Raw genomic sequence first — 23,467 nt, 5'->3', positions numbered from 1 at the left:
GTATGAGGTGAGCAGGATGTAGGCACAAATGATTTGGGGTAAAGAAAAGGACACATACACCAGTAGCAGGTTGGGGTGGTGCCGAACTAACTACATCCGGTTCCGTCTGCCCTTTTTATTCTGCATGCAGCATCCCGCCCCTCCTTTACATGGGCACTACCATCATGCAGAGGAGCCTGTGTCCCAAACTGCAAAATACACCCACCGGGGGAACACCAAATGGTATGGTCCGCCAAACATAACAGGGACCATAGTGAAGATCAGGCTGTTGCCCTTTTGCAGAACATGTTGGCGGCCCCCGTAAGTCCAGTGGGGTCCAAGATGAAATTAGGCCCATTGCTCTTGTGCAGGTGATATCTACGAACCCTGTGGGGGGCCACCGTGGAGGCACAGCTATTTCCCTGGACTGTCTTGCACAGGTGTTGTGAAGTACACTTATGTATTGTCACACCAGTTTCTGACACCTGCTGCCTGCTCCTCGGTAATTCATATCATTCTAAACCAACCACTCACCAACAGGCTCAAAAATATTCACTCTCAGTATCCTTTTTACTCCTCTCACTCTAGTCACACTCACGATGCTTTTCACATATCTCGTAATTGACCAGGTCCTCATATAGAACCTTTCAAATGAAACTCACTTTTTTCTCTTGCCTCCTTCTCCTACTGGAAATACCACTAAGTGGTAAAATAATATCTACTCATAATGCTTCCTAAAACACTTTGGCCCATTGCTTCTCAAAGAGTTTTTCTCCCACAACTGTTGATTCTTCTCATCACTACTCTGGCCCAGCGAGTAACAAATAAAAGAAGGGACATTAAAAATGTATGCAAAAAGGCATGGTGGTAGTTATATCTAGCTGTCAATTACAGATTGTTGTAAGTGCAAAAGATTATGTTCAGCATGAAGTAAGTAGATTTCTGTGTATTGTACTTGATGTTTTTGGTTTAGAGAAAAACTGTGATAATGTATTAAGAAGCATGGTAATACCATTTCACTTCACTCAAAGCTGTTGCTTGCTCTGCACCTTTAATTGATGATGACTTATCAAAACGCACTTGCCACATGTTATTCCTCATTTAGAATCTAATTTTACGGTAATCACAAGTAGTGGTTGCCGTGATGAAGTTATCAGATTTACAGTATTACTGCAATAGTTTAAAAAACAAAAACATAGAGGGCATCAACTGCATGTCAGGCACAAGCCTGACACCACACTCCAGTGCTGTTAAAGTTAAGGCAACATCCATGAACAGAAGATCTATCATTAACAGAAAAATGCTTCAAATGAATCATCACGCAATCACAATGGAGTATGAAATGCCCATCTAAAATTCCTCACTGAGTGATAATGAAGTAATAAAATCACATTCTGAATTACTCAAGAAGTAATTGTGAAAAAAATCTTTCTAATCCACTAGTTATAGCGAGTCGCTGTGAAGTAGTCTGCTCTCATTCCCTAATTGGCATACAGGCATCATGTCAAAATTAAAGGTAATCACACATTTTCAGAGGAAGCAACTAGAATAGCATCCAAGAGTATTTATTGTGATGACTTCAAAATCATCTCATTCAAACCTTTCACCCTATGCACATACTACAGGAAGGTGTTATTCACTTTATCTTATCATTACAGAATAGGCCATCTGAAGATATCTGATGACTTTAGTTAGCACAGGGTCTAAAGCTGCAGTTGTATATCCCAGCTGTCAGTTCTGGACAGTTCTGCCCTTTTGATTATTCCATTGAAAGGGCTCCAGCCAAAGCCTGTGTCACAAATTGTGAACAGCATGGTGCAGTGGGGCAAGGAGTCTTGTGCAAGCGGTAATCCAAAACGAGAGCCCATAGGCAATGAAGATTATCCAAATTAACTATCTGTTAACCTGGGAAGGATAGACTTTCTAGAGAACAATGTATCAGAAAATAACAGGGGAAATTCTATACTTTCTAAGGGGACCCTTTCTCCTCTTCTTAACACTCTTCACACTGACCCTCTACATGCAATGTTCTTGAAGAGGCTATGCAAACTATATCTGTTGTTCAGTGTCTACCTCAGCCCTCTATTAAATATACTACTAAAGTGTAGCTGATATAATTTAGAACAAATGTTGGCTATAGTCAAATAGGTCAGACACACTCCACATGAATCCTCTGCACACAAGTAATGCATAACATGCAACATCCATGTCCCGCATGGATGATGCAATGGACGTTGTCACAGGGACTAAAAGAACAAATATAAAAACACAGGAGAGGCTCATAAACCACTCATATTACCAGGCGACAGTTAAAAATGCCAGCCCTGCTTTTGGAATCATGCTGGCTGGGATGGGAATTTCCCCTATATGGTGTACAGTAGTGTTTCCCTGCCCTGAGTGTCCAATTGTGATTATCCTGTATCTTGGAACAGTCTTATGTCTTCAAGGCGCACACTAGGAGTGTCATCCTTTACTGACAGTGGACTGCTAACCCTGTCATGGATTTAGCGGGTAGAGTGGTGGTGGCAATCTACATGTTTTGTAAATCCATGATTGTGACCAGACGCTTTTACCTGTGTCACTAAAGCACAAGCCTACTGCCACTCATGTAAAAGTTCTGCTTCTATGTACTAACCCAGATCCTAGCACTAGTTTATTTTAGAAAAAACACCACTGGGTCAGGGCTCCCAACAGCAAGCTCAGCCACAGGCAATAAATAACAAAAGAAGTGCCAATACTGTGAATGATTTACATCAATACAACCATAAAAAATCACGAAAAAGGTATAATGCATTTATAATCAACATTCATTCATACTTCAATCACCCTAAATCTAAAACAACCACAGACACACATACAATTTTACACTGGAATAACAATATTCACAGAAAGCCATATATACATTTTTCAATTTAAACAAAACAGTTTGAATATCACTTCTGGCTATAATAGACTATTATAGCCAGAAGTGATATTCAAACTGATTTTTTATGGTTGTATTGATGTAAATGTTGTGTATATAAGGTCCTGTAGCTCGAAAAGTTGGTGAAATCATAAACCAAACTTATTTCATAATTATTTGTTAAAAAATAAAGGATTAATTCTGCTCACAAATGTGAGATAAAAACATCTTGTTTAGTTCGGATGTTGTGAGAATATTTAGTTTTAAATCATTCACAGGATTGGCACTTCTTTTGTTATTTATTACTAGTTTATTTTAGGCATGTATATGTATGTGTGGTACATGCATTGTTTTTTAGTATGAGTGTGCCAGATTAATGAAGGCCTGTGCATTCCTTGTAGAAACCCCTTTGCCACTTCTCATGCACACAATAGAGGTGAGGTTGTTTTCCTTGACAATGGAAGTATTTTTCTGACATTCCTGGAATTGAAGGAAGGAGACCTACACACTGAACCGGGAACAGAAGAAACAAGTAGTAGTAGCAGTGAAATTGTATTATTCAATTAAAACCATAAAAACAGCTCAATCACGCAGAACAAAGAATAAAAAAAGTCATCAAATGTCTACTTCAGCCATTGAATATTGTATTGAAAGATCTTTACATTTTCTTTCAAACCTTCCTATCTAAAAGGATAAAAAATGCCCTGTACAGGAATTAAATATCACGGGGTGGCTGATCAAACACCGACAATAACCCTAGATGGAGTAAAATGAAAATATGCAGAGCTGCCAACTATCGTACTCCTAAATATACAGCTGTGGGTAGTAAAAGTCCTAATGTGCAGGAGCGGGTATAAGTGCTATGTTACATGGGCAATGGTTTACAGCAAAATAAGGTGCCTATATAAGAGACTGAGCTTTATTAAAGTGCCAATGTGCGAGGCAAGAGTCCAGGTTAAAAAAATTAACCTTGACAGGACTGGATAGGGAACCACCACTATGGGGGACCCTGGCATCCCTTTCTTGCTGCTTACCTACTCATGCGAATTTAACCTAAAAGCGACAGGGGTGTCTTGGCTAAAAATCAAGTTCCTGGCCCTCCGTTCCCCCCAAGTTCACACAGTGCTCTATATTAATCCATTTTCTTTTAAAAGATTTTTTTACATGTCCAAAAACTGCAAAAGTCTAATATTCCACCTTGTATTGACTGGGTCCACTGACTCCACATGGACCGTTCTACAGGAAACAAGAATCATTCGTAAATTCAATTTGGCCTTAGGTCGTCATGTAGCACTGCCATTTGGTAGATGGTGGTGGTAGTAAAGAGTGCGAATGCAGTCTCCGTTGTTCAGGTGAAAGGGACTCCATTTGGTGAGGGCAGCCATTCACCTCTTCCCTGTTCACTTCTTAGTGTGGCTGTTGATTGCCATAAGCAGAAAGCTCACACTGCTTTGCCTCTGCTGCAGGTGCACCAGGTTAGAGAATACCCTGCTATGAGGAACATCCCTCTACACAAGTGCTGTTTTTGGAAGCAGCCTTGATAGACATTTGAACAGGACCAACTCAAATCAATTTTAAAAGTACAGACACAGAATCCACCCCGTCTCCACTAACAATATAAAAGTGGGAGCCACTGGCACACTTGCTATCCAGTTCTAAGTTCTCTTTGGCTAAGGAAGTTCCACTTGCTCTAATGGACAACCTTCACCATAAATGACACAGCGGCAATCATGTGGATCATCCACTCAGGGGCCCCAATGGACCCATGCCTCCACGACATCTACAACCTGGGAACATCAGCAATAAGCACCACCCTGACCCACATCATCAACACCTCCAGCACGTCCGTCACTTTCTCGTATGAATCAACATTTGCATAAATGAATGCTCTCCTCAAGAAGCCCAAAGCTGACCTGAATCAACTAACCAACTCTGATTCCATCTCCCTATTTCCCTAGTCAGTCAAAGTGATTAAGAAGGCTATTAACAAGCATCTCACAACCCGCCTCATATTTCACCAATGACAATGGAAACATCCTGGACCAAGGAGAAACAGCAGCCCTCATCCTACTCGACCTCTCTGGGGCCTTTGACACTGTCTCCCACAACACACTCTTCAGGAAACTCCACAAGATTGGCATACAAGGATCCGCTCTCAGATTGATCTGCTCCTTACTCACAGGAAGTACCCAAAGGGCAGATCCGTCCCTCTTTTCAATTTGGAGACCAAGAAACTGATATGCAATGTCCCGCAAGGATCATCTCTCAGCCCCACTCTTTTCAACATATACATGACACAGCATGCCAACATTATCCAATCACAAGGCATCACAGTCCTTTCCTAAGACGATGAGGCCCAACTCCTCCTTTTCCTGACAGACAAGAAAAACATCACCAGAACCAACTTCACCAACTGCATTACCATGGTAGCAGACTGGATGCTAACCAGCTGCCTGAAGCTCAACTCCGACAAGATGGAAGTACTGGTCTTTGGCAACTAGACCTCACCATGTGATTCCACCTGATGGCCATCAGAGCTAATACCAACACCCACAGACCACATAAGAAATCTAGGGATCATTCTAGATGACAAACACAACATGATGGCTCAAGTCAATGAAGCATGCATCTCCTACTTCCACATCCTATGCATGCCGCAAAAGATCTTCAAATGGTTGCCTCAGAACACCAGATGGCTCGCTGGACTACGGCAACTGTCAGGAACTGTCTGGGACTAGGTCAGGAACACAGTCCGGGACTTGGGCAAGGACTCGGAACTGGGTAAAAAATTTACACAGAAAGAAGAGTACAGCGCTGCCCAGGATCACACAGGAAGTCAGAGGAGAAAGGGATCCAAAGGGGAAGCCTGTAGAAGTGAACAAGAATGGCTATCACTCTAAGTATGGGCACTCAAGAGGTAATTTAGCATTCAGAATAACTACACCCAGGATGGACATGCAGACATATATCCATTTATACACACACACACACAACAACATTAACTATAAAAGGGAATGTGGAGTAAAGCACTCGAGAGCTCCACAGGGTAAGACTGAAGCTCAGTAAATTCCTCACCCACAATTGCTGTTACAGATACTGACTTCAAATATCCACATATAGGATATACATGCAAGGGCAGTAATTAGTAAGTAATTTATTATTTGCATAGTTACTTAAAACCATTGCAATACAAAACTTTTAAAATAAACAGTATAACAAATAGAAAAATGTAAATTGCCTGTCTATATAAAGGAGGAAACAGTATATCAACTCACAATTTACCTTCCTAAGAAAGATCCTGAAATCTCATGATTTAGTTGCCAATAAATAATATAGAACAAAAAACCACAGGGAGTACGAGGGCCACAGGGATGTTTAAAGACCTGCCCTGGTTGAATCCCCTAATCTATATATATATATATAACACAAAAACCAGGGGTCTAATTAGAAGCTCTTTAATCAGCCTCTAAAGGCCAGACTCCATAAATATAGTGAGTCTAAGCCGCCAAATCCTTTATGGCCTCATCATAAGTAAGGAACACAAAACACAAGAAGAAGAGAGACCCAGGACGCAAGTGATTGTAGGTGAGACTCAAAACAGTCAGTGGATTCCCATCAATTTATCGTGATGATCAAGTTTCTCATTTAGTCCTCCAACCATTGGGATGGTCTGTCTCTTGATCATTGAGACTAGAAACCAAACCCGCTGTAACAGACTCAAAAAAGGGTCACGCCCACAATCACATTTCCGACCATAAGAGAAGTAATCAGTGGGAAAAGTGCAGTGCAAAACAAAAATGATATACAAAGAGTGGTTTAACAAAATAACTGTCAATGGGCCCATTGACAGTTATTTTGTTAAAAGTGTTTTGTTGCACTGTTCTTGGTTTTTAATTAGGGATTGAGCCAGTACTCTAATAAAATACTGTCTTTCTCTGGACTCTTTACCCTATTTTATCTCACCATCTTTTTAGTTTGGCCCATAACATATTCCGGTTTATATGGTCAAAGGCGGCCTTGTAATCAATAAAACAAAAATGAATCGGCATTTTGGCTGTTTTAGCCTTGTCTATTAGCATACCCATTGCTAGGATATTGGAGGCTGTTCCCACCGATTTATCAAAACCGGTCTGGTTAACCGGAATTAATGATTTGTCCGTAGCCCAATCCTGCAGATCTTCCAAGAGTGTTCCAGCGAAATTTTTGACATCATTATCCATAAGGGCAATTAATCGGTAATTTTGGGGGAGAGGCTTGTCCCCAGATTTGAATATTGGTGAAATAATTGAGCCCTCTCAAGAGCTAGGTAGTATATTAAAGTGCCTTATATCCAGAAATAATGGCTCAAGCGCAGCAGCCCATTCTTTTTCCTCCTGTTTGTAGACGATGGGTGGTATTCCGTTTGGGCCTGTGCCCCTCTTTTCTTCCCTTTTTGATTTGGCGGCTGATTTTTTTTTGTAGAATTGACACTCCTTCGTTCGCTGATAGTACATGGTTTTTTGATTACCTGTGTTCATTCGCAGTGGCTGTGGGTTATTTTCAACCAAAGTTTTTTCCACTTTAACAGTTTCTGTCTTTGAGTAAGAGTATATTTCTTGATTAAAGTGGTTTCTGAGGTAGCTTGCCCAGATTTCTTCTGTGATGTTACAAGAGATTCCGAAACGCGTAGGTCTTAAGAAATGGTTCATAGTTTTCCAAAATTTTGCGCCATCGCTTCCTTTGAATCTGCATGTAGTTTAGCCCACATATTTTCCTCCACAAGACTAGTTGCTTCCCATTTTGTTTTTTTCAACAATACGTTGTATTCCTTTAGCAAGGTATGTTTTACAATATCCATAGGGCTATGCCGTAGTTGTCTCTTCGTTTGATAGATTGATCTTTTTATCCCCTTAATCTTCTCTTTGTTATCTCGTGTGAGGTTTTTCATGCTACTGCTGCTCGATTGGGCGTGTTGATTGCATCCTGTAGAGTAGTTTGCCATACTTGCTATAAAATATTCCCATTTCTCAATTTCATTTGAACCTACTCTAGTCAGGAAGAGCTGTCTGGCGTTTTCTGATGTGCTTCGATCCATTGCTACCGAATATTTAATCCTTTTATAATTAATTGTGTGAACTGACTCTTTATGCACCGCGGACAATTCGTAGTTAGGTTTCTGATGTTAAGAGCAATTTTTTGGGGACAATGGTCACTGTCCGCTTTTTCCCCTATATGAAATGTGCTCATTCTTTGAAACAAGGATAATGAAATGAAGGTATTATTCAATGTTGAGTTAGATCTTGATGAGTAAAAAGTGGAGACCGGGGATAGTCTCCCTTGAATCTTCCATTAAGTGCTCTAATATTAAAAAGTTCAAGGTCATATAATATCTGCTTGTCTAGTTTGGTCGGTTTTACTGTTTGCGGCATCCCTAGAAATGGTACATCCCAGGCTGAGTTTTGAATTAGGTACTCATCCTTTGTTGAGTTTTCCATAAGGTTGAGATTGAAGTCCCCCGTGATAATCAAATCTGTTGATGCTGTTTCCCTTATACACTCCTCCATAAATTTACATAGTTAATTCGCTGCCTTCAATTTCCTTTTTGGGTGAATATAGGTGTTAATCAAGGTGAAGTTTGTTCCCTCAGTGCCTGTTTCTTGTCGCAAGAAGATAGGTTTTACTGCTATTGAGCCGAGGGAAGATGGGGCAGCTTCTTTAACCTCATAGGCACTAGTGGCTGAGACGTAGGTTGCTAAACCACCTTGAAGATTACCATATTTCGCCCTCCTTGAGGCACCTATAAAGAAACGCAAGTAACCCTGTGAGTGCGGGGCATCTGCTTGCCCTGTTTCTTGCAGTGCCAAAATGTCAAATGACCTTATATAGCTGATAAAATCCGGGTCCATCATTTTTGAGGTCAGACCGTTAACATTCCATGAACATATTCTTAGGCAGTTTTCCTCTGTTGATCTTAAGTTTGGCTTTTGTCAAGTTGCATGGATGTTTATTGTTCTGGCGATCCATCTTAGATCGCATAGTTTTGTTGGGAATGATGTCCCCTCATTTTAGATGCTGGCATTTTGCATGTTCCTTGCACCGTTTGGGCCCACTGCACCTCTAAGTACTGATATTCCTTGCCTGAATATAGGATCTAGTGCACCCTCTGCAACAACTGGAATTAGTATTTCTGGAGAGCTTGGTTTTGAGAACGGAGTTATAGTTATCCCCCAGTTTGTGAATGTTTGAGCCTCTGCAAATATTTTGTGTGCAATTGACGATGTCAACCAAGTTGCTTTTGTTTTTTTCTCTGCTTGACCCATCCTCGGCTATAAATTCAATCGAGACCAGGTCTGCTGTTGTCACATCTTTTAGAGAGGGAATGTGGGATAGCAGCCTTAAAATGTTGCCCCTATTCAGTATGTCATACCTGCCTTTTGATGCATATTCTGGACTCAGCAATATAATGTTTGTTAGGTTTAATACGTTTTCCGGTCCCCTGATCTTTCTATCGGGTCCGCTAATTTGGATGGATTCCTGGCCTTTTGGGTCTGGCAATAGGGCCTGAATTATAGACAAGTCTTCTTCCTCTCTTTTTTTATAACGTGTTATTTCTTGTCCTGCTTGGTTATGCCATTGACCCATCTCTCCTTGCCCAGATTCAGCTAGCATGCCTCCCAGTTCCTTAGTGTGTTCCGTTGTACTATGTGTGAATGATGACACTTGTTCAATGGAAACCTGTTCTCCAATGGATGTCTCCGCAGGATCATTGCTTGTTGGTTTTGTAAACATTTTAGGCAGGATCCGTTGAGCCTTTTGGGTCTCAGGCTCTATTACCGAGGTGACTACACCAGTTTCGGTTTTGTTCACAGAAGAACAATTTGTGGTGGCACTCATCCTTGGTTGGTTCTGCTGCAGTTTAGGTTGCGTTTTTCTTTTTATTGATATTGATTGGGAAGTTAGGTTTGAGCTATCCTGGTGCACAGCTTCTACTTTCTCGTACCTAGTGTTACTCGAGGTATGACATTTCTCATTTTCCTCCTTCATTTTATCACCAGGCTGTGTTGTTATTTTTGCACATCCTACATTTCGTTCAGGGGTCCCAAATGTGCGTTCACTTTGTACTAATGGTGCTAATGTCCCAAAGAGGTGCTTAAATCCTTCATGATTTAGATTAGTTTTTTGATTTCGGCCTTTCCTTTTTTTGCCCGGCTTTGTTTTGCATTCATTGTTTTGTCACCATTACCTTCAAGTAAAACCTCAGACGTCTGGCCTTCAGGTACTTTGATAGCTATGTTGTGTCATTCTCTAATCTTAGGCGCCCGAGGTACCTTTCTCCTATTATCTCCCTTTTTATTTGCTTCAATCGGTGCTATGTTTATTATGTTTGTTAGATCACATGTTTCATTTACCATAATTTTTCCTGGGAGTTCTTTATCTGAGCCCTGCGCGGACGTTTTGATTTGGTTGCATAGGTCATTTAGCATAGCTGGAAGGGAGGTCAGTTTATCTATTATGGGCCCACATCCAGAAGATAGATTCACGCCTTGCGAATGATCGTATTTACTTTGTAGGAGAGAATTTAATGAGCCCAGCTTCCCATCGATGGCGACCACGAAGACTGCCAAAGTATCTAAAAGCGTCAGTTGGGTGTCCATTTTGTCGGATTGGTAATGAAGAGCCTCTAGCAGGAGTTGCATTGTTTTTAGAAAACTGGACCAAGCGCCTTCCTGATATATCTGTTTTTGTAGGCCTTCCTGATTTTCTGAGTTTGTCACATTTTGATCTCCTTTGGATTCCCTCCCCAGTTGTTGATCTTGGTTAGGTTCTGGTGTCCCACTTAAAGCGTTCCCAGTGGATTTGCTCCTACATTTATCTTGGGAATAGGCAGCCAAGAGGTCTTCCCACTCTTCCTTTCCCAGATATGAAGAAATTTCTGTTTTTTCTACTGCGTCCGTTCCTGGCCTACCATCTTTTTCTTTTACCAACACTTCTTTTAGCGTTGTCGCTTGTTCCTTACAATGAGGGGTTGGCGTCAGAACTATTTGAGGAGTTTCCGTTCCTTTCCATTCCTCCTTTTCCTTTTTCCAGTCAGATTTATTGTTATTATTAGGCAAGTGCAGTTTTGCCACAGGGATTCCCAATCCGCAAATCGTTGGTATATCATTGATACCACAGTTATCAAAACTGTTGTTATTTTGCATTGATCCTCCGGCACCAACTGCGTTGTCATGGTTAGATTGTTTTTCCGCTATATAATTGATGTCCTCTCCCAAAATCCCTATTGCTTCCACAGATCTATGTACTTGGATTAAGTCAGTAACAATTTTCTGTTCCTTATCTATAGTGTTGATATCATATGTCGTCCAGGTCTGAGTTTTTTTATGCTGCGGATTTGATGTTGCTTGAGACGGACTAATAGCTGTCGTAATGGACGCATTAGGACTTCCCTTTTCATCTATAGTGCCGTATGCACCAGATAATTGTAATGGTTTTGTCAGTTATGTTGCCTGTACTGACTGTCCTGGCAAACGTGGTGATTGAAGGCCCTGTACCTCGCTCACTTTTGAAAATAGGGCATTCCCTGCATTTTTTAGGAAGCAGAACTTAGTGTAGATTTTTGGTTGAAACAAGGATTGGCTGTTTCTTGATTTATTTGATTTGCAAGTTGCTTCCAGAGTTAATGGCTGTCCCGAAATATTGCAATCTGTGCTTGTATCTATTATTTCAATTAAGGAAGCATCCTTCTGTGTTGTGAGCCTGGTTTCAGGTGTTGTTTCGTCCCTTGAGCCCTCGATCTGCTTAGGCGTCCGCTTTCGCTTTCCTTTGACCATTGCTCCACGGACCCGGCCTGATCTCATGATATTTTTTGGGGCCTTTTTAATCCTGACGGTTTTGCGCCTAATATGCAAATCAAAAAGCTGAAAAAGACTTTGTTGTCTTTAAATTTAATTATTTTTGGGAGGCAGTGGCGGGGAGAGATGAAGTAGGTGAAGTAGGCTCCAAATTCTGTATTCCCCAGTGATCCCAGTGATCTCAGCTTCCTCAATGTCCTTAGAGTCCTTAGTGCCCTTAGTGAGCTACTGGGGCCACAGGGATGCTTTTAAAGGCTCTCGCACCTCTGACACAGGTAATTGGGTTCCGAGGTAATTGGGTAATTGGGTTCAGAGGATTCTGTGATTCTGCGGCAGCACGTAGGCATGGCACGGAAGCGGGCAGAGGCTCGGGTGTCAAGGACCGAGCCCAGCGTGAAGTCTCCCTCTTTCCACCTTGCTCGCTCGTTTGCACTGCTACCGCGGGTCCCACAGCACCCGGATGCTGGATTCCAAAAACCAGGACTGGACTCAGCTCGCACTGCTCCGCACGCCGCCGCTCTCACTGCTGCTCCGCAGAGACCCCCAAAATCCCTTCCGCTCAGCGGGACCCACAGCTCCGCCACCGCTCTCTGTATTGCCTGTCACAGTCAGCCTTCAGACGTCAGCCTGCTCACACTGTCCCGGCCGGCTACTCACACTGTCGCGGTAGGCTCCGGTACTCCGATGCTGTACTTTAATGTATCTCAACAAGCCTCAGCATGCGTCAACATCGTAGTCTCCATTTCCCAACACTGTCCACTAAATAGTAAAAACTCTCAACCGCAGGACAGCAGGGCAGTAGGATGCAGGGGGCCACAGCCTACGGTGGCCACGTGCAGCCCCCACACAATCCGAGTGAAAATGTCACACCACCCAAGAAAGCCTGGTCTCTGGCAAACCTTGGGTGTTAGTAATTAACACTATCTAAACAAAAAATCGAAGTAGGTTATGCCTCGAACTTTGTTGTTCCACCTTTTCGTTTTGCTGGCACCATTTTACTTTCACCACACGGTGCCGCTGGTGCGCTACTGCAGTCCCCACACAATCTGTGAGAAACGTCTTCGGCAAGCCGGTAAGCCTCCCACCGCACGTAAGACACCGGCACCCCTCTGTGCTCTCGCGGCCCTGTAGCAGCAGGTAGTTTGGTCTGCCCTGTTCCCATGATGCACTGGGCCAGGGACAGACTAATTTGCATATAGCCAGGTTCTGAACTGGGATGGTGCAGTGAGCTAAAAAACGGTGGTTGATCAAGCCCTGATCTGTTGACTGGGTAGGAGTGTTCTGATTAACTCAGATACTCTGTCCATCACCACCCCTTTTTGAATCACTTTGGCCACCACAAGCGTGGAAGGGTATGCTCAGATGTGAGTCCCTTGCTCACTGCACCATCAGGATTCAAGCAAGCCGGGCCGAAGACGGCTGTAATGCCAGAAACCGGTCCCCGGAAGCTTGTTTCCTTTCCAGTAGAGAATTGGCTTGGTAGTTTGGTCTGCCCTGTTCCCATGATGCACTGGGCCAGGGACAGACTAATTTGCATATAGCCAGGTTCTGAACTGGGATGGTGCAGTGAGCTAAAAAACGGTGGTTGATCAAGCCCTGATCTGTTGACTGGGTAGGAGTGTTCTGATTAACTCAGATACTCTGTCCATCACCACCCCCTTTTTGAATCATTTTGGCCACCACAAGCGTGGAAGGGTATGCTCAGATGTGAGTCCCTTGCTCACTGCACCATCATGATTCAAGCAAGCCGGGCCGAAGACGGCTGTAATGCCAGAAACCGGTCCCCGGAAACTTGTTTCCTTTCCAGTAAAGAATTGGCTTGGTAGTTTGGTCTGCCCTGTTCCCATGATGCACTGGGCCAGGGACAGACTAATTTGCATATAGCCAGGTTCTGAACTGGGATGGTGCAGTGAGCTAAAAAACGGTGGTTGATCAAGCCCTGATCTGTTGACTGGGTAGGAGTGTTCTGATTAACTCAGATACTCTGTCCATCACCACCCCCTTTTTGAATCATTTTGGCCACCACAAGCGTGGAAGGGTATGCTCAGATGTGAGTCCCTTGCTCACTGCACCATCAGGATTCAAGCAAGCCGGGCCGAAGACGGCTGTAATGCCAGAAACCGGTCCCCGGAAGCTTGTTTCCTTTCCAGTAAAGAATTGGCTTGGTAGTTTGGTCTGCCCTGTTCCCATGATGCACTGGGCCAGGGACAGACTAATTTGCATATAGCCAGGTTCTGAACTGGGATGGTGCAGTGAGCTAAAAAACGGTGGTTGATCAAGCCCTGATCTGTTGACTGGGTAGGAGTGTTCTGATTAACTCAGATACTCTGTCCATCACCACCCCCTTTTTGAATCATTTTGGCCACCACAAGCGTGGAAGGGTATGCTCAGATGTGAGTCCCTTGCTCACTGCACCATCAGGATTCAAGCAAGCCGGGCCGAAGACGGCTGTAATGCCAGAAACCGGTCCCCGGAAGCTTGTTTCCTTTCCAGTAAAGAATTGGCTTGGTAGTTTGGTCTGCCCTGTTCCCATGATGCACTGGGCCAGGGACAGACTAATTTGCATATAGCCAGGTTCTGAACTGGGATGGTGCAGTGAGCTAAAAAACGGTGGTTGATCAAGCCCTGATCTGTTGACTGGGTAGGAGTGTTCTGATTAACTCAGATACTCTGTCCATCACCACCCCCTTTTTGAATCATTTTGGCCACCACAAGCGTGGAAGGGTATGCTCAGATGTGAGTCCCTTGCTCACTGCACCATCAGGATTCAAGCAAGCCGGGCCGAAGACGGCTGTAATGCCAGAAACCGGTCCCCGGAAGCTTGTTTCCTTTCCAGTAAAGAATTGGCTTGGTAGTTTGGTCTGCCCTGTTCCCATGATGCACTGGGCCAGGGACAGACTAATTTGCATATAGCCAGGTTCTGAACTGGGATGGTGCAGTGAGCTAAAAAACGGTGGTTGATCAAGCCCTGATCTGTTGACTGGGTAGGAGTGTTCTGATTAACTCAGATACTCTGTCCATCACCACCCCCTTTTTGAATCATTTTGGCCACCACAAGCGTGGAAGGGTATGCTCAGATGTGAGTCCCTTGCTCACTGCACCACCAGGATTCAAGCAAGCCGGGCCGAAGATGGCTGTAATGCCAGAAACCGGTCCCCGGAAGCTTGTTTCCTTTCCAGTAAAGAATTGTCTTGGTTGTTTGGTCTGCCCTGTTCCCATGATGCACTGGGCCAGGGACAGACTAATTTGCATATAGCCAGGTTCTGAACTGGGATGGTGCAGTGAGCTAAAAAACGGTGGTTGATCAAGCCCTGATCTGTTGACTGGGTAGGAGTGTTCTGATTAACTCAGATACTCTGTCCATCACCACCCCCTTTTTGAATCATTTTGGCCACCACAAGCGTGGAAGGGTATGCTCAGATGTGAGTCCCTTGCTCACTGCACCACCAGGATTCAAGCAAGCCGGGCCGAAGATGGCTGTAATGCCAGAAACCGGTCCCCGGAAGCTTGTTTCCTTTCCAGTAAAGAATTGTCTTGGTTGTTTGGTCTGCCCTGTTCCCATGATGCACTGGGCCAGGGACAGACTAATTTGCATATAGCCAGGTTCTGAACTGGGATGGTGCAGTGAGCTAAAAAACGGTGGTTGATCAAGCCCTGATCTGTTGACTGGGTAGGAGTGTTCTGATTAACTCAGATACTCTGTCCATCACCACCCCCTTTTTGAATCATTTTGGCCACCACAAGCGTGGAAGGGTATGCTCAGATGTGAGTCCCTTGCTCACTGCACCATCAGGATTCAAGCAAGCCGGGCCGAAGACGGCTGTAATGCCAGAAACCGGTCCCCGGAAGCTTGTTTCCTTTCCAGTAAAGAATTGGCTTGGTAGTTTGGTCTGCCCTGTTCCCATGATGCACTGGGCCAGGGACAGACTAATTTGCATATAGCCAGGTTGTGAACTGGGATGGTGCAGTGAGCTAAAAAACGGTGGTTGATCAAGCCCTGATCTGTTGACTGGGTAGGAGTGTTCTGATTAACTCAGATACTCTGTCCATCACCACCCCTTTTTGAATCATTTTGGCCACCACAAGCGTGGAAGGGTATGCTCAGATGTGAGTCCCTTGCTCACTGCACCATCAGGATTCAAGCAAGCCGGGCCGAAGACGGCTGTAATGCCAGAAACCGGTCCCCGGAAGCTTGTTTCCTTTCCAGTAAAGAATTGGCTTGGTAGTTTGGTCTGCCCTGTTCCCATGATGCACTGGGCCAGGGACAGACTAATTTGCATATAGCCAGGTTCTGAACTGGGATGGTGCAGTGAGCTAAAAAACGGTGGTTGATCAAGCCCTGATCTGTTGACTGGGTAGGAGTGTTCTGATTAACTCAGATACTCTGTCCATCACCACCCCCTTTTTGAATCATTTTGGCCACCACAAGCGTGGAAGGGTATGCTCAGATGTGAGTCCCTTGCTCACTGCACCATCAGGATTCAAGCAAGCCGGGCCGAAGACGGCTGTAATGCCAGAAACCGGTCCCCGGAAGCTTGTTTCCTTTCCAGTAAAGAATTGGCTTGGTAGTTTGGTCTGCCCTGTTCCCATGATGCACTGGGCCAGGGACAGACTAATTTGCATATAGCCAGGTTCTGAACTGGGATGGTGCAGTGAGCTAAAAAACGGTGGTTGATCAAGCCCTGATCTGTTGACTGGGTAGGAGTGTTCTGATTAACTCAGATACTCTGTCCATCACCACCCCCTTTTTGAATCATTTTGGCCACCACAAGCGTGGAAGGGTATGCTCAGATGTGAGTCCCTTCCTCACTGCACCATCAGGATTCAAGCAAGCCGGGCCGAAGACGGCTGTAATGCCAGAAACCGGTCCCCGGAAGCTTGTTTCCTTTCCAGTAAAGAATTGGCTTGGTAGTTTGGTCTGCCCTGTTCCCATGATGCACTGGGCCAGGGACAGACTAATTTGCATATAGCCAGGTTCTGAACTGGGATGGTGCAGTGAGCTAAAAAACGGTGGTTGATCAAGCCCTGATCTGTTGACTGGGTAGGAGTGTTCTGATTAACTCAGATACTCTGTCAATCACCACCCCCTTTTTGAATCATTTTGGCCACCACAAGCGTGGAAGGGTATGCTCAGATGTGAGTCCCTTGCTCACTGCACCATCAGGATTCAAGCAAGCCGGGCCGAAGACGGCTGTAATGCCAGAAACCGGTCCCCGGAAGCTTGTTTCCTTTCCAGTAAAGAATTGGCTTGGTAGTTTGGTCTGCCCTGTTCCCATGATGCACTGGGCCAGGGACAGACTAATTTGTAAATAGCCAGGTTCTGAACTGGGATGGTGCAGTGAGCTAAAAAACGGTGGTTGATCAAGCCCTGATCTGTTGACTGGGTAGGAGTGTTCTGATTAACTCAGATACTCTGTCCATCACCACCCCCTTTTTGAATCATTTTGGCCACCACAAGCGTGGAAGGGTATGCTCAGATGTGAGTCCCTTGCTCACTGCACCATCAGGATTCAAGCAAGCCGGGCCGAAGACGGCTGTAATGCCAGAAACCGGTCCCCGGAAGCTTGTTTCCTTTCCAGTAAAGAATAGGCTTGGTAGTTTGGTCTGCCCTGTTCCCATGATGCACTGGGCCAGGGACAGACTAATTTGCATATAGCCAGGTTCTGAACTGGGATGGTGCAGTGAGCTAAAAAACGGTGGTTGATCAAGCCCTGATCTGTTGACTGGGTAGGAGTGTTCTGATTAACTCAGATACTCTGTCCATCACCACCCCCTTTTTGAATCATTTTGGCCACCACAAGCGTGGAAGGGTATGCTCAGATGTGAGTCCCTTGCTCACTGCACCATCAGGATTCAAGCAAGCCGGGCCGAAGACGGCTGTAATGCCAGAAACCTGTCCCCGGAAGCTTGTTTCCTTTCCAGTAAAGAATTGGCTTGGTAGTTTGGTCTGCCCTGTTCCCATGATGCACTGGGCCAGGGACAGACTAATTTGCATATAGCCAGGTTCTGAACTGGGATGGTGCAGTGAGCTAAAAAACGGTGGTTGATCAAGCCCTGATCTGTTGACTGGGTAGGAGTGTTCTGATTAACTCAGATACTCTGTCCATCACCACCCCCTTTTTGAATCATTTTGGCCACCACAAGCGTGGAAGGGTATGCTCAGATGTGAGTCCCTTGCTCACTGCACCATCAGGATTCAAGCAAGCCGGGCCGAAGACGGCTGTAATGCCAGAAACCGGTCCCCGGAAGCTTGTTTCCTTTCCAGTAAAGAATTGGCTTGGTAGTTTGGTCTGCCCTGTTCCCATGATGCACTGGGCCAGGGACAGACTAATTTGTATATAGCCAGGTTCTGAACTGGGATGGTGCAGTGAGCTAAAAAACGGTGGTTGATCAAGCCCTGATCTGTTGACTGGGTAGGAGTGTTCTGATTAACTCAGATACTCTGTCCATCACCACCCCCTTTTTGAATCATTTTGGCCACCACAAGCGTGGAAGGGTATGCTCAGATGTGAGTCCCTTGCTCACTGCACCATCAGGATTCAAGCAAGCCGGGCCGAAGACGGCTGTAATGCCAGAAACCGGTCCCCGGAAGCTTGTTTCCTTTCCAGTAAAGAATAGGCTTGGTAGTTTGGTCTGCCCTGTTCCCATGATGCACTGGGCCAGGGACAGACTAATTTGCATATAGCCAGGTTCTGAACTGGGATGGTGCAGTGAGCTAAAAAACGGTGGTTGATCAAGCCCTGATCTGTTGACTGGGTAGGAGTGTTCTGATTAACTCAGATACTCTGTCCATCACCACCCCCTTTTTGAATCATTTTGGCCACCACAAGCGTGGAAGGGTATGCTCAGATGTGAGTCCCTTGCTCACTGCACAATCAGGATTCAAGCAAGCCGGGCCGAAGACGGCTGTAATGCCAGAAACCTGTCCCCGGAAGCTTGTTTCCTTTCCAGTAAAGAATTGGCTTGGTAGTTTGGTCTGCCCTGTTCCCATGATGCACTGGGCCAGGGACAGACTAATTTGCATATAGCCAGGTTCTGAACTGGGATGGTGCAGTGAGCTAAAAAACGGTGGTTGATCAAGCCCTGATCTGTTGACTGGGTAGGAGTGTTCTGATTAACTCAGATACTCTGTCCATCACCACCCCCTTTTTGAATCATTTTGGCCACCACAAGCGTGGAAGGGTATGCTCAGATGTGAGTCCCTTGCTCACTGCACCATCAGGATTCAAGCAAGCCGGGCCGAAGATGGCTGTAATTCCAGAAACCGGTCCCCGGAAGCTTGTTTCCTTTCCAGTAAAGAATTGGCTTGGTAATTTGGTCTGCCCTGTTCCCATGATGCACTGGGCCAGGGACAGACTAATTTGCATATAGCCAGGTTCTGAACTGGGATGGTGCAGTGAGCTAAAAAACGGTGGTTGATCAAGCCCTGATCTGTTGACTGGGTAGGAGTGTTCTGATTAACTCAGATACTCTGTCCATCACCACCCCCTTTTTGAATCATTTTGGCCACCACAAGCGTGGAAGGGTATGCTCAGATGTGAGTGCCTTGCTCACTGCACCATCAGGATTCAAACAAGCCGGGCCGAAGACGGCTGTTATGCAGAAACCGGTCCCCGGAAGCTTGTTTCCTTTCCAGTAAAGAATTGGCTTGGTAGTTTGGTCTGCCCTGTTCCCATGATGCACTGGGCCAGGGACAGACTAATTTGCATATAGCCAGGTTCTGAACTGGGATGGTGCAGTGAGCTAAAAAACGGTGGTTGATCAAGCCCTGATCTGTTGACTGGGTAGGAGTGTTCTGATTAACTCAGATACTCTGTCCATCACCACCCCCTTTTTGAATCATTTTGGCCACCACAAGCGTGGAAGGGTATGCTCAGATGTGAGTCCCTTGCTCACTGCACCATCAGGATTCAAGCAAGCCGGGCCGAAGACGGCTGTAATGCCAGAAACCGGTCCCCGGAAGCTTGTTTCCTTTCCAGTAAAGAATTGGCTTGGTAGTTTGGTCTGCCCTGTTCCCATGATGCACTGGGCCAGGGACAGACTAATTTGCATATAGCCAGGTTCTGAACTGGGATGGTGCAGTGAGCTAAAAAACGGTGGTTGATCAAGCCCTGATCTGTTGACTGGGTAGGAGTGTTCTGATTAACTCAGATACTCTGTCCATCACCACCCCCTTTTTGAATCATTTTGGCCACCACAAGCGTGGAAGGGTATGCTCAGATGTGAGTCCCTTGCTCACTGCACCATCAGGATTCAAGCAAGCCCGGCCGAAGACGGCTGTAATGCCAGAAACCGGTCCCCGGAAGCTTGTTTCCTTTCCAGTAAAGAATTGGCTTGGTAGTTTGGTCTGCCCTGTTCCCATGATGCACTGGGCCAGGGACAGACTAATTTGCATATAGCCAGGTTCTGAACTGAGATGGTGCAGTGAGCTAAAAAACGGTGGTTGATCAAGCCCTGATCTGTTGACTGGGTAGGAGTGTTCTGATTAACTCAGATACTCTGTCCATCACCACCCCCTTTTTGAATCATTTTGGCCACCACAAGCGTGGAAGGGTATGCTCAGATGTGAGTCCCTTGCTCACTGAACCATCAGGATTCAAGCAAGCCGGGCTGAAGACGGCTGTAATGCCAGAAACCGGTCCCCGGAAGCTTGTTTCCTTTCCAGTAAAGAATTGGCTTGGTAGTTTGGTCTGCCCTGTTCCCATGATGCACTGGGCCAGGGACAGACTAATTTGCATATAGCCAGGTTCTGAACTGGGATGGTGCAGTGAGCTAAAAAACGGTGGTTGATCAAGCCCTGATCTGTTGACTGGGTAGGAGTGTTCTGATTAACTCAGATACTCTGTCCATCACCACCCCCTTTTTGAATCATTTTGGCCACCACAAGCGTGGAAGGGTATGCTCAGATGTGAGTCCCTTGCTCACTGCACCATCAGGATTCAAGCAAGCCGGGCCGAAGATGGCTGTAATGCCAGAAACCGGTCCCTGGAAGCTTGTTTCCTTTCCAGTAAAGAATTGGCTTGGTAGTTTGGTCTGCCCTGTTCCCATGATGCACTGGGCCAGGGACAGACTAATTTGCATATAGCCAGGTTCTGAACTGGGATGGTGCAGTGAGCTAAAAAACGGTGGTTGATCAAGCCCTGATCTGTTGACTGGGTAGGAGTGTTCTGATTAACTCAGATACTCTGTCCATCACCACCCCCTTTTTGAATCATTTTGGCCACCACAAGCGTGGAAGGGTATGCTCAGATGTGAGTCCCTTGCTCACTGCACCATCAGGATTCAAGCAAGCCGGGCCGAAGACGGCTGTAATGCCAGAAACCGGTCCCCGGAAGCTTGTTTCCTTTCCAGTAAAGAATTGGCTTGGTAGTTTGGTCTGCCCTGTTCCCATGATGCACTGGGCCAGGGACAGACTAATTTGCATATAGCCAGGTTCTGAACTGGGATGGTGCAGTGAGCTAAAAAACGGTGGTTGATCAAGCCCTGATCTGTTGACTGGGTAGGAGTGTTCTGATTAACTCAGATACTCTGTCCATCACCACCCCCTTTTTGAATCACTGTAGCAGTCTCAGGCAGCCCTCAGCGGGCAGTCTCGGTGGGCGGGCGGTTTGCTGCTCTGAACTCGCGGAACTCCAGACCTCCATGCAAGGGCAGGGTCTGTAGAGCTGATACCTATGGTGATGTTATCAATGTAACTCAAAGACAATACTCACAATGAACAAGAAACACCACCTAGGTTGTCATCTGTGCCCACAGATCCCGGCGATCAAACAGGAACAAGCAAGGCAGTAACAGCAAGGGGGTAGAACTATATACAAGCACAATAGACAAGAAGCTAGAAAGGAGGAGCACTTAACAGGAAATCACAGGACACACTTGGCAGAAAAGCAAGTAGCAAACATTCAAGATAATAGAAGCAAGACAGCAGGAATAGAAAGATAGTAAACTAGGAAATGGAACCAAGGAAATGGGAAGAAAAGCAGGGACTAGAAAAGGATAAACAGAAGGGGAGGTTACAAGGGTATACTAGAGTAGTATTGAATCAGGAGACAAGAAAACACAGTAGCACTGAAGACTGTACTGGAGCAGAAGCAAGAATTGAGCAAAAGCTCAAGAGCCAAGGTAGCACTGCAGGCAGTGCTACTTCAAGGAAACAGGAAATAGCTACAGCTCAGGAGAAGAAGTAAGGAGAGTAAAGAGAGCACTGCAAAGAGTGCAAATAAGGAACAGGAAATAGCTGAAGCTCAGGAACAAAGAATAACTATGCCTTAGGAACTCAGGAAACAAGGTAGCACTGCAGGCAGTGCTAATTCAAACACGAGGAATAGTTATAGCTCAGGAATTCTGGAAACAAGGATATCAAAAGCTCAGGAAACACTGGAAACAAGCATATCAAAAGCTCAGGAAACCCAGGAAAGAAGGATATCAAAAGCTCAGGAAACGCAGGAAGCAAGGGTTGATCTCACCGGTACACAGCTACAATGACCAACCCTGTACTGAAGCGAGCTGGGGCTTAAAAGAGCTCACAGTAATCAACTGCATAAAGTGTGAGCAAGCTAGCAGCAGCTATTCATAGGTGAAGTGGATTCCTCCACCCATCAGGGGTGGAGATGGAGCAGTAAGCAGGAAATTCTAGATAACCGAGTTTTAGGCATGAGCAGGCTGACTTCAAGGATGAGCAGGCTGTCTTCCACAAAACCCGGCATAGATTGGGAATGGATGGCAAATTGCAAGTAGAATCCAAATGACTGTAAGTCAGTATATGCATGAACGGGAGGGTCTGGAAGCTTATTAGAAAACTGGCGAGCCCCACAATTCAGCCCCCTGGTGGTGGGCATGAGAATGCAGTGTGCGAGTCGTAACAGCAACGCTCTCTACGTTGTAATCTTCAAACAACTCCTACACAGACTCCAGACCATCCAGAATACTGCTGCAATACTCATACTCGACCTTACATGCTGCCTCCACATTGCACCACACATCAGTCAGCTTTATTGGCTCCCCATTCACAAGTGCAACCAATTAAAACTTCTCATGCACACATACAAAACCCTACACAACACAGGACAAGAATACCTGAAAGCCACATACACTTTAGCCAATCCATCAGACACCTATGCTCTGTCTTACTTTCACACACACACTCCCCAGCAGACACAAAAGCAAAACTGGAGGCCGCTAATTCTCCAACATCGAACCCACGACATGGAACGGCCTTCCTCAACACATCAGGGCCTCTACCTCAATTTCTGAGTTCCGCACAAAGCTGAACACCTGGCTGTTCATATAGGCACCTTGGGACCACACATATACACACCTTGTCCAAGGACCTGGTTACCCTCTTGGGTGATTAGTGACCTATACAAATCCACATAATATTGCACAAAGTACTGCTGCAAAATCAGAACTGGTATCTGCTTAACAGCCAGCTTCCCAGAGGTGAAAGAACATCATCTGCATTTTTGTCTGGAAGAAAGAAGCTGTTCCTGTAACCTGAAGCGCTTATACACCAACTTGCAGGCTGACAGAGGGATGAAGCCTTCTAACCCTGTAAGAGTAGTGACTGACCAAGGTAAAGCAGACGTGGCTTGACCTCCTGTGGTATATCGGTCTCCCAAAACAGGAAGACTAAGTGTAGTAATCTGCACAAACAGAGAAGCATGTGCACAGATTCTCCATACAAATGCTTTTAGGTGTCAACCTCAAGAATCTTTCCTCAAGTGGATGGTGCTGCAGCCTCAAAGAACTTTGCCCA

This window comes from Lissotriton helveticus, chromosome 4_1 (assembly GCF_964261635.1).
Source record: "Lissotriton helveticus chromosome 4_1, aLisHel1.1, whole genome shotgun sequence".
Taxonomy (NCBI): Eukaryota; Metazoa; Chordata; class Amphibia; order Caudata; family Salamandridae; genus Lissotriton; species Lissotriton helveticus.
Note: the sequence above shows the minus strand (reverse complement) of the source record.